This window comes from Dipteris shenzhenensis, chromosome 13, assembly GCF_047967505.1.
Source record: "Dipteris shenzhenensis isolate YYH24624 ecotype China chromosome 13, Dip_SZ_1.0, whole genome shotgun sequence".
In the NCBI taxonomy this organism is placed as follows: domain Eukaryota; kingdom Viridiplantae; phylum Streptophyta; class Polypodiopsida; order Gleicheniales; family Dipteridaceae; genus Dipteris; species Dipteris shenzhenensis.
The window spans coordinates 51,512,807-51,525,005 of NC_141608.1; the positions used below are offsets into that span (position 1 = coordinate 51,512,807).

At 44.1% G+C, this 12,199-nt stretch overlaps 1 protein-coding gene across 5 annotated transcripts in view; it reads right to left on the reverse strand.

Moving 5' to 3' along the window:
- LOC147895550 (Polynucleotidyl transferase, ribonuclease H-like superfamily protein) overlaps window positions 1-12,199 on the reverse strand; it is a 132,262-nt gene that overhangs the window by 64,460 nt on the left and 55,603 nt on the right. The gene's annotated exons all lie outside the window — the stretch shown is intronic.

Genomic DNA, 12,199 nt, shown 5'->3' on the forward strand with positions numbered 1-12,199 from the left:
CACACAGAACTCTCCTCTGGCCAAAGGTGCTCGCCCTCAAGATAAAACTTCGGTAATCAAGGTCAGCGACAGTCTCAAGATCCCCAGAAGACTCAGAAATCATTTGCTGGATTCCAACAGAAGCACTCCTCCAAGGATCGCGCCTCTTCTTCTTCACAAAGTCATTACCGACATCCCCAACATAAAGGTGCGGCCACTGACAAGAAGAACAGCTCCAGCACAAAAGGACTTTGTACCATCTGTACAGGCGACCATAGATGGTTCGATTGTCCCAAGCGACTAAAGCAAAATTCCAATATGGAACCTAGCACTTCCCAAAGAGAAGATGCTACCCCAGCACAAGACAAGAAAGGCAAAGCTGTTCGAATGGCGAATACCATCCACCTGAGCCTTGCCAGCAACCCCGAACCTTCCCTGGCCACTCAAGTACTTTGTGTTCAAGGATCGATTCGTGGAACAACAGTCACTATCCTCATCGACAGTGGCTGTTCTCATAACTTCCTAGCTAGTTCTATGGTCGACAAACTTCGGTTGACCACCAGTCCTAGTCTCATGGACTATCAGATTGAACTCGCAAATGGAACTACTTTCTTGTGCAACACCAGGATCAAAAACTTGTCTTTTCGCATCCAACATTATACGGACAAGTTGAACTTCGACATCATGCCTCTTTCTCGGTACGATGTCATACTCGGACAACAGTGGCTCTACGACTATGATCCATCAATCAGTTTTCGCAGCCATACAATCCAGTTTGTCCACCAGGGGAAACTTATTGAGCTAACTGGTTCTAGGGACTCTCCTTCAACCCCAGTTGCCTCTGCCCTACAAGTAAAGAAGTGGGTTCATAAACGCCAAGTAAAGACTTCACTTCTGTTGGTTACGGCAGTAGAGGAGATACCAACTAAGGATCCTCTTGAATACCTCAACCAACCTTTTTTCCAGCCCTACCTGGATATTTTTCCACAGAAATTGCCAAAGCAGTTACCACCTCGACGACCAGTGGATCACCCAATCGAACTTATTCCCGGCAGTAATCCACCGTCGAAACCTCCTTATCGGGTTTCTTACACTCAAAATGAAGAAATCCAAAGACAGTTCACCGAACTACTCGACAAAGGTCACATTCGGCCCAGTCGCAGCCCTTTCGGATCTCCTGTACTTCTTGTGAAAAAAAAGAATAAGTCAATGCGCCTCTGCATCGACTACCGAGCCCTCAACAAGCTCACTATCAAAAACAAGTATCCATTGCCTCGCATCAATGACCTCTTCGATCAACTTCTACACGCAACACAATTCTCAAAGATTGATCTTCGTTCAGGTTATCATCAAATTCGCATACGAGAAGGCGATGAGTACAAGACAGCTTTTCGAACAAAGTATGGACACTATGAATGTTTGGTCATGCCTTTTGGGTTAAACAATGCCCCGGCCACATTCATGACACTCATGAACGACATCTTCAGGCCTTTCCTCGATAAGTTCGTCATCGTTTACCTCGATGACATCCTCGTTTTCAGCAAATCCCTACAAGAGCATAAACAACATCTTCACCAAGTTTTTGAAGTTCTCCGCGCAAATTCTCTCTACATCAACATTGAGAAGAGTGAGTTCTTCAAGACCCAACTCGAATATTTGGGACATGTTATTTCAGCTCAAGGCATCTCTGTGGATCCCAAGAAGGTCGAGGTAATCCGAAACTGGCCTACTCCTAAGAATGTTCATGATGTCCGCTCTTTTCTCGAATTGGCAAACTTCTACCATACCAGGGTCTATCAGTTTTCCGAAATCGCAGCTCCTATGTCCGAATTATTGAAAAGCACAGCAATTTTTCAGTGGCTTCCCGAAACAGAGTATAGTTTCCAACAACTCAAGCAAGCACTCACTACCACACCAGTTATGGCTATTGCTGACCCAAACCTTCCATTTGAGGTCATGACCGACGCTTCCGACATCGCTACAGGAGCAGTCTTGATGCAAGAAGGCAGAGTTATTGCTTTTGACAGCCATAAACATTCTGATATCCAAACCCGATACCCGGTTTATGATAAGGAGTTTCTTGCCGTTGTACATGCTTATCGCTCTTGGAAACATTATCTCATGGGAGCCGACTCGGTGGTCAAGACAGACCATCACTCTGTAAAGTATATATTTACTCAGCCAGTCATGAACGCTCGAGATCTGGATGACTCCGACGCTACTTGGCAATCTGATGAAGAGTTACAGCAGTACCCTGACATTTTACAACAGTATTTTCAGCATTTACAATGATATTTTCTACATCAGTTCATTATCTCCACCAGGGTCTTATTTTGAGTGGGAGGGGATGTCACGATCTGTGACGTATTCCTTTCTCTATTTCTAGACTTATGGATGGTTTGATGAATGGACACTTGTGGAAGGGTATGCCCTTTCGACGGGACACTTCCTATGAGGCACAACCCTTGCCCTTTCGACGGGACACTTCCTATGAGGCACAACCCTTCACAAGAGACATCCTATCGAAGAGACATTCCTATTGTAATGTACCCTCTCATCAAGGGTCACACCCTTCACAAGGGGTACACACCACTTCATGCACATACCCTTTGGAGTACACACCTTTTCATGTGTGACTCTTCACTCTCTATATAAGAGAGGCCCAATTGTATGGATGACACATTACATCTACCCTACAGACATTCAAGCAATACACTTATTCCTTGTTCTCTGCTATCTCAGTCTCCTTTCTGTTCCTTAGCACATTTTCAAATATAGTAAATCTAGGATTTCTTACACTTTGAGTGGCCGACACTACTCTATTGCCGACTTCATGCCTCCATTGCCTCATCCACCTTGAGTTTCCAGCATCAAGTATGAAAGAGTTCCTCAATTCGAGATACTAAGATAGCTCAAATAACGTGCAAGCCCAATCCTGGACAAGGCATCTACAACCACACTTTCTTCCCCTTCCTACACTCAAATGTCAAAATCATAGGACTGCAACGAAGCTAGACAAGTTGGGATGCGCGATAAAAAATCTGATTTTTGCTCCCGTATAGGTAGTGATGCCATTTTTTGAAGGCATGTAGGATGGCCAACATTTCTTGATCATAAACATGGTAGTTGAGCTTTTTGGCATCAAATTTTATGCTTTCAAAAACTACATTGTTGTAGAACAACCCTAAGCCTTTGCCTCCACAATAAATGGCCTAAGAAGTTAGGGTCTACCAACACAAGTGCATGTGTCAAGGCAAATTTCAGATCTTCAAAACTGAGCTGTGCTTCTTTTGACCACAAAAAACATAGGGCTGCAACGAAGTTAACCATCTATTTGGATTGCACGCTATCAGTTGTGACCTTGATTTTGCTCCCGTACAAGTAGTGATGCCACTTTTTTAAGGCATGTAGGATGGCCAACGTTTCCTGATAACAAACATTTTAGTTGAGCTCTTTGGCATCAAAATTTATGCTTTCAAAAGCTCTATTGTTGTAGAACAGTCCCTAGCCTTTGCCAATAGCAATTGCCTCCACAATAAATGGCCGCCGTGAGAAGTTAGGGCATACCAACGCAGGTGCATGAGTCTAGGCAAGTTTCAGATCTTCAAAACTGGGCTGCGCTTCTTTTGACCACAAAAAGGCATCCTCCTTCAAAAGGTCCGTTAAAGAAAAATTTTCAATTAATTGCCTGTAGAAGGAAGCAAGACCCAAAAACCCTCTCTATTGGGTGGGATTTAGTGGCTGTGTCCATTCCTTCACGCATTTCACCTTTGCGGGGTCCACTCAAATCACATCTCTACTCATAATGTGCCCCAAGTATTCAACCTCTTCTACCATAAAGGTACATTTGCTGGCTTTTCCATAGAGCTGCCTTGATCAAAGACAAACTCAGAACGACTCCCGGACCCTGGCATCTAGAGTGTGTCCCGACTCATGTGCCCCATCTGTCTGTAAGAAAATAGTACGCAGCGGAAGATAACAACAAAACGCAAGTACACGATGGAAAGCTGGAGAGAATACAAAAAATTCTGATATACCAAACTGCTGATACAACTGATGGTTGGCTGTCCACCCGTGCGCTCTACAGACAGAGCTTCGATGGTGATCTAGACAGATGCTGGACGGAGGACTATGAGCGTGAAGAACTGGTGATCTGATGATAGGGGGTGGCCACTTATATAGTGTAAGTGGTTGACGGTCGGCCTTGTAATAGGCAGTCGGCCTAATAGACAGTCGGCCTGGAAGACCACCGACCCTTCAGAAAACATGCCGGCGGGCAGATGAAGGATCGCGCATAGGTCATACCGTCGGGCCTGGGGCTACCGGCAGCCCCCGGACCCTGCCGCTGGGGGCTTTGCCCCCAGACCCCCACCGGGGGCTTGCGCCCCCCGGACCCCCTGCTATCGGGGGGGCTATCGCCCCCCCGAACCCCCCCTTTTTGCAGACGGGTATCTACTCTTGGCTCCTAAGCCGTCTCATAACCATCTGGTCTACTCTAAGACCCCTTCCAGTGTCTAAACTGGGGATCCCTCCCAATATCCGATACCCATCATGGCTTCTCCTCATATGGGGGCCTTACAACATTGGGTACACAGAATATTGGTGGGTTACATGAGAGGTGGACATTTGAGCTAACTCTAACACTGTCTCATCTGAGTCACATCAAGGATCTTAAGAGCATCCACCGATCCTCATCACATATGCCGTAGCATGCCCTCTTCCTGCTATCCAAGACACGGCATGCTACAGCATGTGGCTTTCCTCCTAGTTTTGCATCGGAGTCCCTATTAAGGCTTTGTATGGCATTTTGCTGCCCGATATCAGGAAATGGGGCTGCTATAGCTTTCCGATCATGCGAATCAAGCATCCTGTGTTTCTTTTCACCCTCAAATGAGGTCCTATGTGGGCTGCCCTTAGCATTTGCCTACTTGTTGGTATCCTTGTGCTGGAATACCTACGTGAGCTTGGCAGCCCTCTCAATGGTTTGAGGTTCATGAGCTCTCACATCAGAGGCCAGGACGTCTAAGATAGTGCATAAAATTCGACAAAGTACTACTCTAGTATCAGCAAGATCACAAATGCAATGGCCATCAACTTTTTGAACTCTGCCCAAGTGCTTGGCCTTTCTAAAGAGTCCCTATCGGTTCTTTCCATAATCAGCACATTCGGGGCTGCTGTTTTGTATGAAGCTTTTTAAAGCATTAATAGAAGGTTCCTTTCTTTGCCAAAAAGAAAAAGACAACAAAATCGGCTGCAATGAGCACCTGAATACAGTGTTGTAGAAACACTGAAATGGCAATGGAGAAGCTTGGAGGAAGGTCGATGATGAGGCTTTGAAAGGGAGCCCAAATAAGCCCAAACAAGGCTGCAAAAGGCCCGTAAAAGGGCTGTAAAAAGGCTCTCTTTTCTATCTTCTTTTTTTTTGGGGGGGGGCGGGGGGAGGGGGTATTAGGTCACCTAGGACAATTAGTACACTAACCTAGGACTGCCAAGATACTTAGGAGTCACATCTAGTCTAACCTAACCCAACCAACAACTAAACCTAAGCCCAGTAAGATTTTAAAAACTAATCCCAAACTTAACGTAACCCAAGCTAAATAACCCAGCTAACCTAACCAAACCAATCCTACTAACACTAACCCATGCTAACTAACCTGGAATTAATTAAAGTCCCTGGAAACGAGCAACGCAACGAACCTACGACAACGGCGAATGGGCTCTCCACTAAGAACAACTCGGTCAGATAAGGGTTGAACAGGCTCTCTAAAGAGTATGTGTTGGCAAGGTGTTGGCCAAATTCAGGCCGAGTGAGCTGAGCAGCCACGCAAGACATTGTAGAAAAGGGCGGCTAGATTCGAGTGGACACGATGTAAAAACTGGCATTTGTGGCCAGATTCGAGTGGACGCAAGACGTAGAAACTAAAATTGGCATTGACGTTGGCGATGTGTTGTGGAGTAAAACCAGACGGAAGCTTATAAAACTCAGACAGAATCTCACACGCTCTTTGAAACCCATCTCGCTCTTCTGAGAGACAGCCATAATTGCGAAAGTAACTTCTTAGTAATAATCAGCAAGTACACTTCTTTTCCGCTCTCCCTCTCTCCCCCTCTCTACAAAGACAATAGGGCCCAGGACAACATGTCGGGCTGGACCCCCCCGAAGGTATTTTATTACTTGAAGAGAATCTGTTACAAAAGTTCAGCGTACAGCTGTCTGGTACTCTCTCTCCCTCTTCAAAACGTGAAAAAATCCCCTTTATTACAAGAGCTTCAAGCTCATTTCAAATTGGCAACATGCCACTTGTCTAAAATCTAGACTAAGTCCTATTACATGCCACTAAGGGCCATTCTGGAGTCTTCAAAGCACTTGGTCACACGAACCGTCTCCTAGATGCTTGTCACGCTCCCGTTACGCTTAGGAAAAATAATTCTTCCTAGTACCTGCAACAATTAATTAAAGCGCACCACCATGGCACCCATTAATTGTTAGCGCTTTGCATGCAAATAACACACTGTGGACTAATTCTAGTCACGGTGGGCGTCCCCACTAAACGCATGTGCACATCTAAACAAATATATATAAATAAATATATTTATTCTCTGGTTGACCGGAGTCAACACTCTTGATTATAATTAAAGAGCTTTGACCAAAGGGTCGAGGCGCCTTAATTATAGCCAAGTCTCTCCAACCGAAGTTGGCACATCTTGGTTAACCGGGGTTAACCCTCTTGGCGCATGCCAAGTCTTGTTGACCGAAGTCAACACTCTTTGACCGTAGTCAGCTCTGTGGTTCTCTGGTTAACCACAGTTAACCCTCTTGGTAATAAACCAAGTCTCTTTGACCATAATTAACACATATAAAACTCTTTAATTATAATCAAATAAATGGTCAACTATACTTTGACTTAGGATATTTACATTGTGGTGACATCCCCTCAGCTTCTATTCAGTTGACCTCAACTGAAAAGCTTCCTTGTAAATATCCAAAAGCTGTGGATGATCGGATAACATGTCTTCGTCCATCCACTTGGCATCTAATGCCGTATAATTCTTGAATTTTACAAGATACCTGTAAAACTGCTTACCCTGAGGGCCGTTACGTACAGTATGGTATACAATTTGCTCTGGCTGAAGGACTTCCTCCAGCTCATCCACTTCTGGTGGATCCTCTGATACTGGTTCTGTAGGCTCTGGTCCCTGGAATTTCTTTAGAAGACTCACATGGAATGCATTGTGAATCCTCCAATGCTCTGGCAATGCTAATCTGTATGCAACCTCATTTATTCTTTCTGTAACCCTAAAAGGGCCATAGTATCTGGGAGATAACTTTGCATACACTTTCTGTTTGCATTTAAACTTGCGGAGCCTAGCGTTTTCAAACCTCAAAAGTACCCAATCCCCTTCCTTGAGATCTAACTGTCTCCTATGCTTATCTGCAGCTCTTTTATGTTTTTCTTGAGACCTTTCAATTGCTGTCCGTACTTGGCTGTAAGCTGTCTGGAGGTCTCTCACAAACTGATCAGCTGCAAATATTTCATCTTTGGTCCTCAATAAAGGTCGCAAAATCACCTTCCCATATATGACCTCAAAAGGGGCTTTCCCTGTAGAGCTATGTACTGTATTATTGTAAGCAAACTCTACTAACGGTAGGTACTTTTCCCAGTCTGAACTTTGGTCACCCACGTAGCATTTCAGCATATCCAAAACTGTAGAATTTGCTACTTCACTTTGACCATCTATCTGGGGATGGAAAGAAGAAGAAAAATTCAGATTCGTCCCCATGTTATCAAATAAAGCTCTCCAGAATAGACTGGTCATTCTGGGATCTCGATCACTAACAATGGACTTAGGCATACCATGATGTTTAAAAATTTGTGCCATGAAAAGCTTAGCCATATGATCTGTCTTTATGGTTTTGCGAACCGGAATGAAATGAGCTTGCTTGCTGAATCTATCAATGATAGTCCAAATCCCATCATTCCCTGACTTTGATCTCGGCAAATCAAAAATAAAGTCCATTGTAATACTTTCCCATGGTGCCTGAGGCACGGGAAGAGGCATAAGTAGGCCAAATGCCTTCCGTCTATCATACTTCACTTTTTGACACGTAATGCATTCCGTAACAAACTGGTGTATATCTTTCCGCATCCCTGGCCAAAAGAAATACCTCTCTAGTGCTAGAGTTGTTGCTGTAATTCCTCTATGTCTAGCATAGGGAGGTGCATGGCATTCCTCCAAAATCTTTTTCCTCATCTCCTGGGTGATGCATAGGCAATCATCTTTCATTAAATACCCATCTTTCAGGGTATAGTGACTGGTGGATTGCCCCTCTTGCATTTGCTGTAAAATTTCACCAAAATCTGAATCACGAGCATATTGCTCCCTCATGCCTTCCAGGTCCTGATGATAAGCAATAGTCACATTATTGACCTGGGGTCTTCGGAACAAGGCATCTGCCACTCTGTTCCGAATTCCTGGGGTATGGACAATCTGAAAATGATACATTGACAGCATGTTTGCCCATTTCATATGCTTCTTGGAAAGCTTAGTCTGAGGTCAAAAAGTATCTCAGACTTTGGTGATCTGTCTTAACAGTAAAATCTGCACCCAAAAGATAGTGCTTCCATGTATGGATAGCATGAATTACAGCCAATAACTCTTTCTCATAGATTCCTAGATATCTTTCTGCATCCCGAAGTCTCCTGCTTTCATAGGCTACTACATGGCCATTCTGATGCAATGCAGCCCCAACACATTCTCCACAAGCATCGCAATCAACATCAAAAGATTGATAAAGATCCGGGACTACAAGAATAGGTTCTGTAGTCAACTTCTCCTTGAGTGTATTGAATGCTTTCTTCTGTGATATTCCCCATGTGAAGGCTGCATTTTTCTTAGTAAGGTCATGTAATGGGGCTGCGATATCAGCAAAATGTCTGATAAACCTTATGTAGTAAGAACACAGGCCTAGGAAACTTCGAACTTCATGCACAGTTTTCAGCTCTGGCCATTCCTGAATGGCACGGATCTTCGCTAGATCCATTTGTATCCCATTCTTGGATATTATATGCCCCAGATAGTGGATTTCTTCCAAGAAAAATTCACTTTTCTTGCTGTTTGCATAGAGCTGATGATTTCTCAGCTCTGGAAACACTATAGCAAGATGTTCTCTGTGTTCTTCTTCTGTCTTAGAAAAGACTAAGATATCATCAAAGAAAGTACCCGTAAAATGCCTGTACTTTCGGAAGATGCGATCCATCATTCTATTGAATGTGGCTGGAGCATTTGTCAACCCAAAAGGCATCACTAAGTATTCATACAACCCGAATGTAGTGCGGAATGCTGTCTTGTGCACATCCTGAGGTTGTATCCTCACTTGGTGATAGCCACTCTTTAAGTCTATCCTGCTGAAAACTGAAGCTCCATTTAACTGATCCAGAACATCATCAATGCGCGGAATAGGGAATCTATTCTTGATGGTCATTTTGTTCAGTGCACGATAATCGACGCACATACGGAATGAACCATCTTTCTTCTGTAGTAACAGTACAGGGGAACAAAAAGGAGACGAGCTGGGCTGAATCAACCCTTTGGACAGCAAATCCTGTACCTGAGCCATAATCTCCTCTCTCTGAGTCGCACTGACTCTATAAGGTGGTCTGTTTGGTGGCTCACTACCAGGCATTAACTCTATCTGATGATCTTCTGGTCTCTCTGGGGGTAACTCCCCTGGCAAAGTATCAGAAAAGCAATCTTTAAAGTTTATAAGAAATTGAAACTTATCTTTGTCTGCATCATTCATTTCAGCATGCATTTCATTCTCTTTTTCTTTTACAAAAACCATGTACGCAGAAATTGCAGACTTTATTGCTTTACCACATGTAACATCAGATACAATGGGGATAGTGTCCCCTTTATTCCTGGCAATTAAACGCTGATTTTTCCCTCTATACACAAACTCCAGTACTCTTTCAGGAAGAGTCAACTTCACTGCCTTGCGATGAAACCAAGGCATTCCCAAGACTACATCATAATGTTTCAGTGGAGAAATGAAGAAGTCTTCCTGATCCACATAACTCTGAACATGAAGACGGAGCTTCCCTATCAAGGGAGTAACTGGCACAGGATTCCCACAGAACATCTGATCGGCATTCAAAGCCCTGCCTAACTCCTCCGTCTTTATTCCCAGCCTCAAGGCTAGATCCTCTGATATGAAATTATCGGTAGCCCCTGGATCAAATAAAATTAGCGCTTGCTGGTCTCTAACTTTGCCCCATGATAGCAGCAATTCTCGTTCTTCTGGGTTCAAAGCATGACCTTGTATGTCACGAATTCCCCCCGCCATTGGCTTTTGCGGTCCTCGTGGCTTCTCTGCCTCTTTTCCCTTCGAAGTTGAAGGCTTTTCTGGGCACTGGGCAGCCACATGCCCCTCTTTGCCGCACCTGAAGCATTTCCCATCTCTACGGAATTCCGCTATCTATTCAGGGGTGAATAGAGATTTGCCCTTATAAGTTCTTGAAAACTGAGTATCCCTCGGCTTCTGAGGCTGAAACCCTTTCTTTTCAGCCTTGGGATACTCCTTCTTTTCTGATTTTGAAAAATCAGTTTTCTTTTTATCAACACGTCCTGCATGCAAGGATGGCACTGTATATGGATCTTGTAGCGGCACAAGACTCGCTACTGAAGCTGAATGCATAAGGTCTTGAATATTCTTTGCCCCCAACGCATTCGCTACTGCCCGAATTCTTGGAGTGAGACCTGCTCTGTACTTTCTCATTTGGGTGCCTTTGGAGATCTTTTTGAAAGGTGCAACCTGCAAATAAGCATCCCAAAACTTTTGGTTGTACACATCCACTGTATCTCCTGCATCCATATGCAAGCTGTCCCAATCTTGAAGAACATGGTCTCTGAACTGTTTAGGCATAAACTGCTGGTAGAAGGCTTTCTTGAAGTCCTTCCACTTCCTTGGGGCTGACCCATCTGTGGTCTGTGCACTCCACCATGCACTAGCTGTTGCTGTCAAGTGCAAACTGACCATTCTTAACTTGGAGGATTCTGAAAATTTTTCTGTACCGAAGGCAGCATCAAACTGTCTAATGAACTGCAATGCTTTGTCTGTATGACCATACTGTCCATTGTAGGTCATAAACTTGACAGATTTTCCTCCCTCTTTAAATTCCTTGGTCTCTTTGGAAGACTTTCTCTTCCTAGACTTCTCCTTCTTTTCCTGGATGGTTTATCTGATAAGGAGGAAGAAGACATAGAAGTCGAACTCGAGGTAGACGGTGATGGACTAGGAGATCGGTGATGATGCCTCGATCTCTTTCTGCTATGGGACCGTCCCCTATAAGATCTTTTTTTTCAGGTTGTACACGAGAGTGTGCCTCTGGCATTGGCACGTCATATACTGCATTAGGCATAGCTTCTGCTTGAAACAAATGCTGAGCCCTTGGATCCCTTTTGAGATTTTCCATCTCTTGTATACGAGTGCGTACCATCTGTTCAAATTCTTGTTGAGTTTGCGGCACACTTCTCTGTCTTGGATGTACATCCCTATCTTGTGAATCCCACTGGATAGGTGATTGATCCATATTCTGAGATCTGCAAATTTCTCACACCGTATAGGTAACTGATGCACAACTACCTTTGCTTTGGAATTGCTTTTCCAACAGAAAAATACCTCAACAAGAGGTGTTTTGCATTCACAACTTGTGCCAGTAATTGGGCTATCAGTTCAAAGCATAAACCCACAAGATTGCTGAAGCATCAACAATTGTATTTCCCCCTTTCTGGCTGCTGCAGATGGCTTCAAAAGGGCATCTGTTTTTCCCTCTTTTCACTGCTCAAAGGCATGCATACTCTTTTTCTGCAAATCTCTGATTTCTCTGCTTTTCTACTGCTTTTCTGACAGTAAAAGTCTGACAGATAAGTGAAAATTACTAGTAGAAACAGTCTCTGCAACTGTTCTTTTTTTTTTTTTTTTTTGGGGGAAAAGAACAGTAACCAGATGGAGTAACTGGCTAGTTACTCTAACCAGACTGACTGGTTTTGGTCTGGTTAGTTTGCAACTGGACTGGTCACAGTCTGGTTACAGTGACCAGACTGGTCTGGTTGGGTCAAGTTCACTAGACCTCTGACCAGAGTTAACTAACCAGAGTTAATTTAACCACTGGTTTGCCACATCAGCCTACCACGTGTCTTGCCACGTCATCTACTGCGC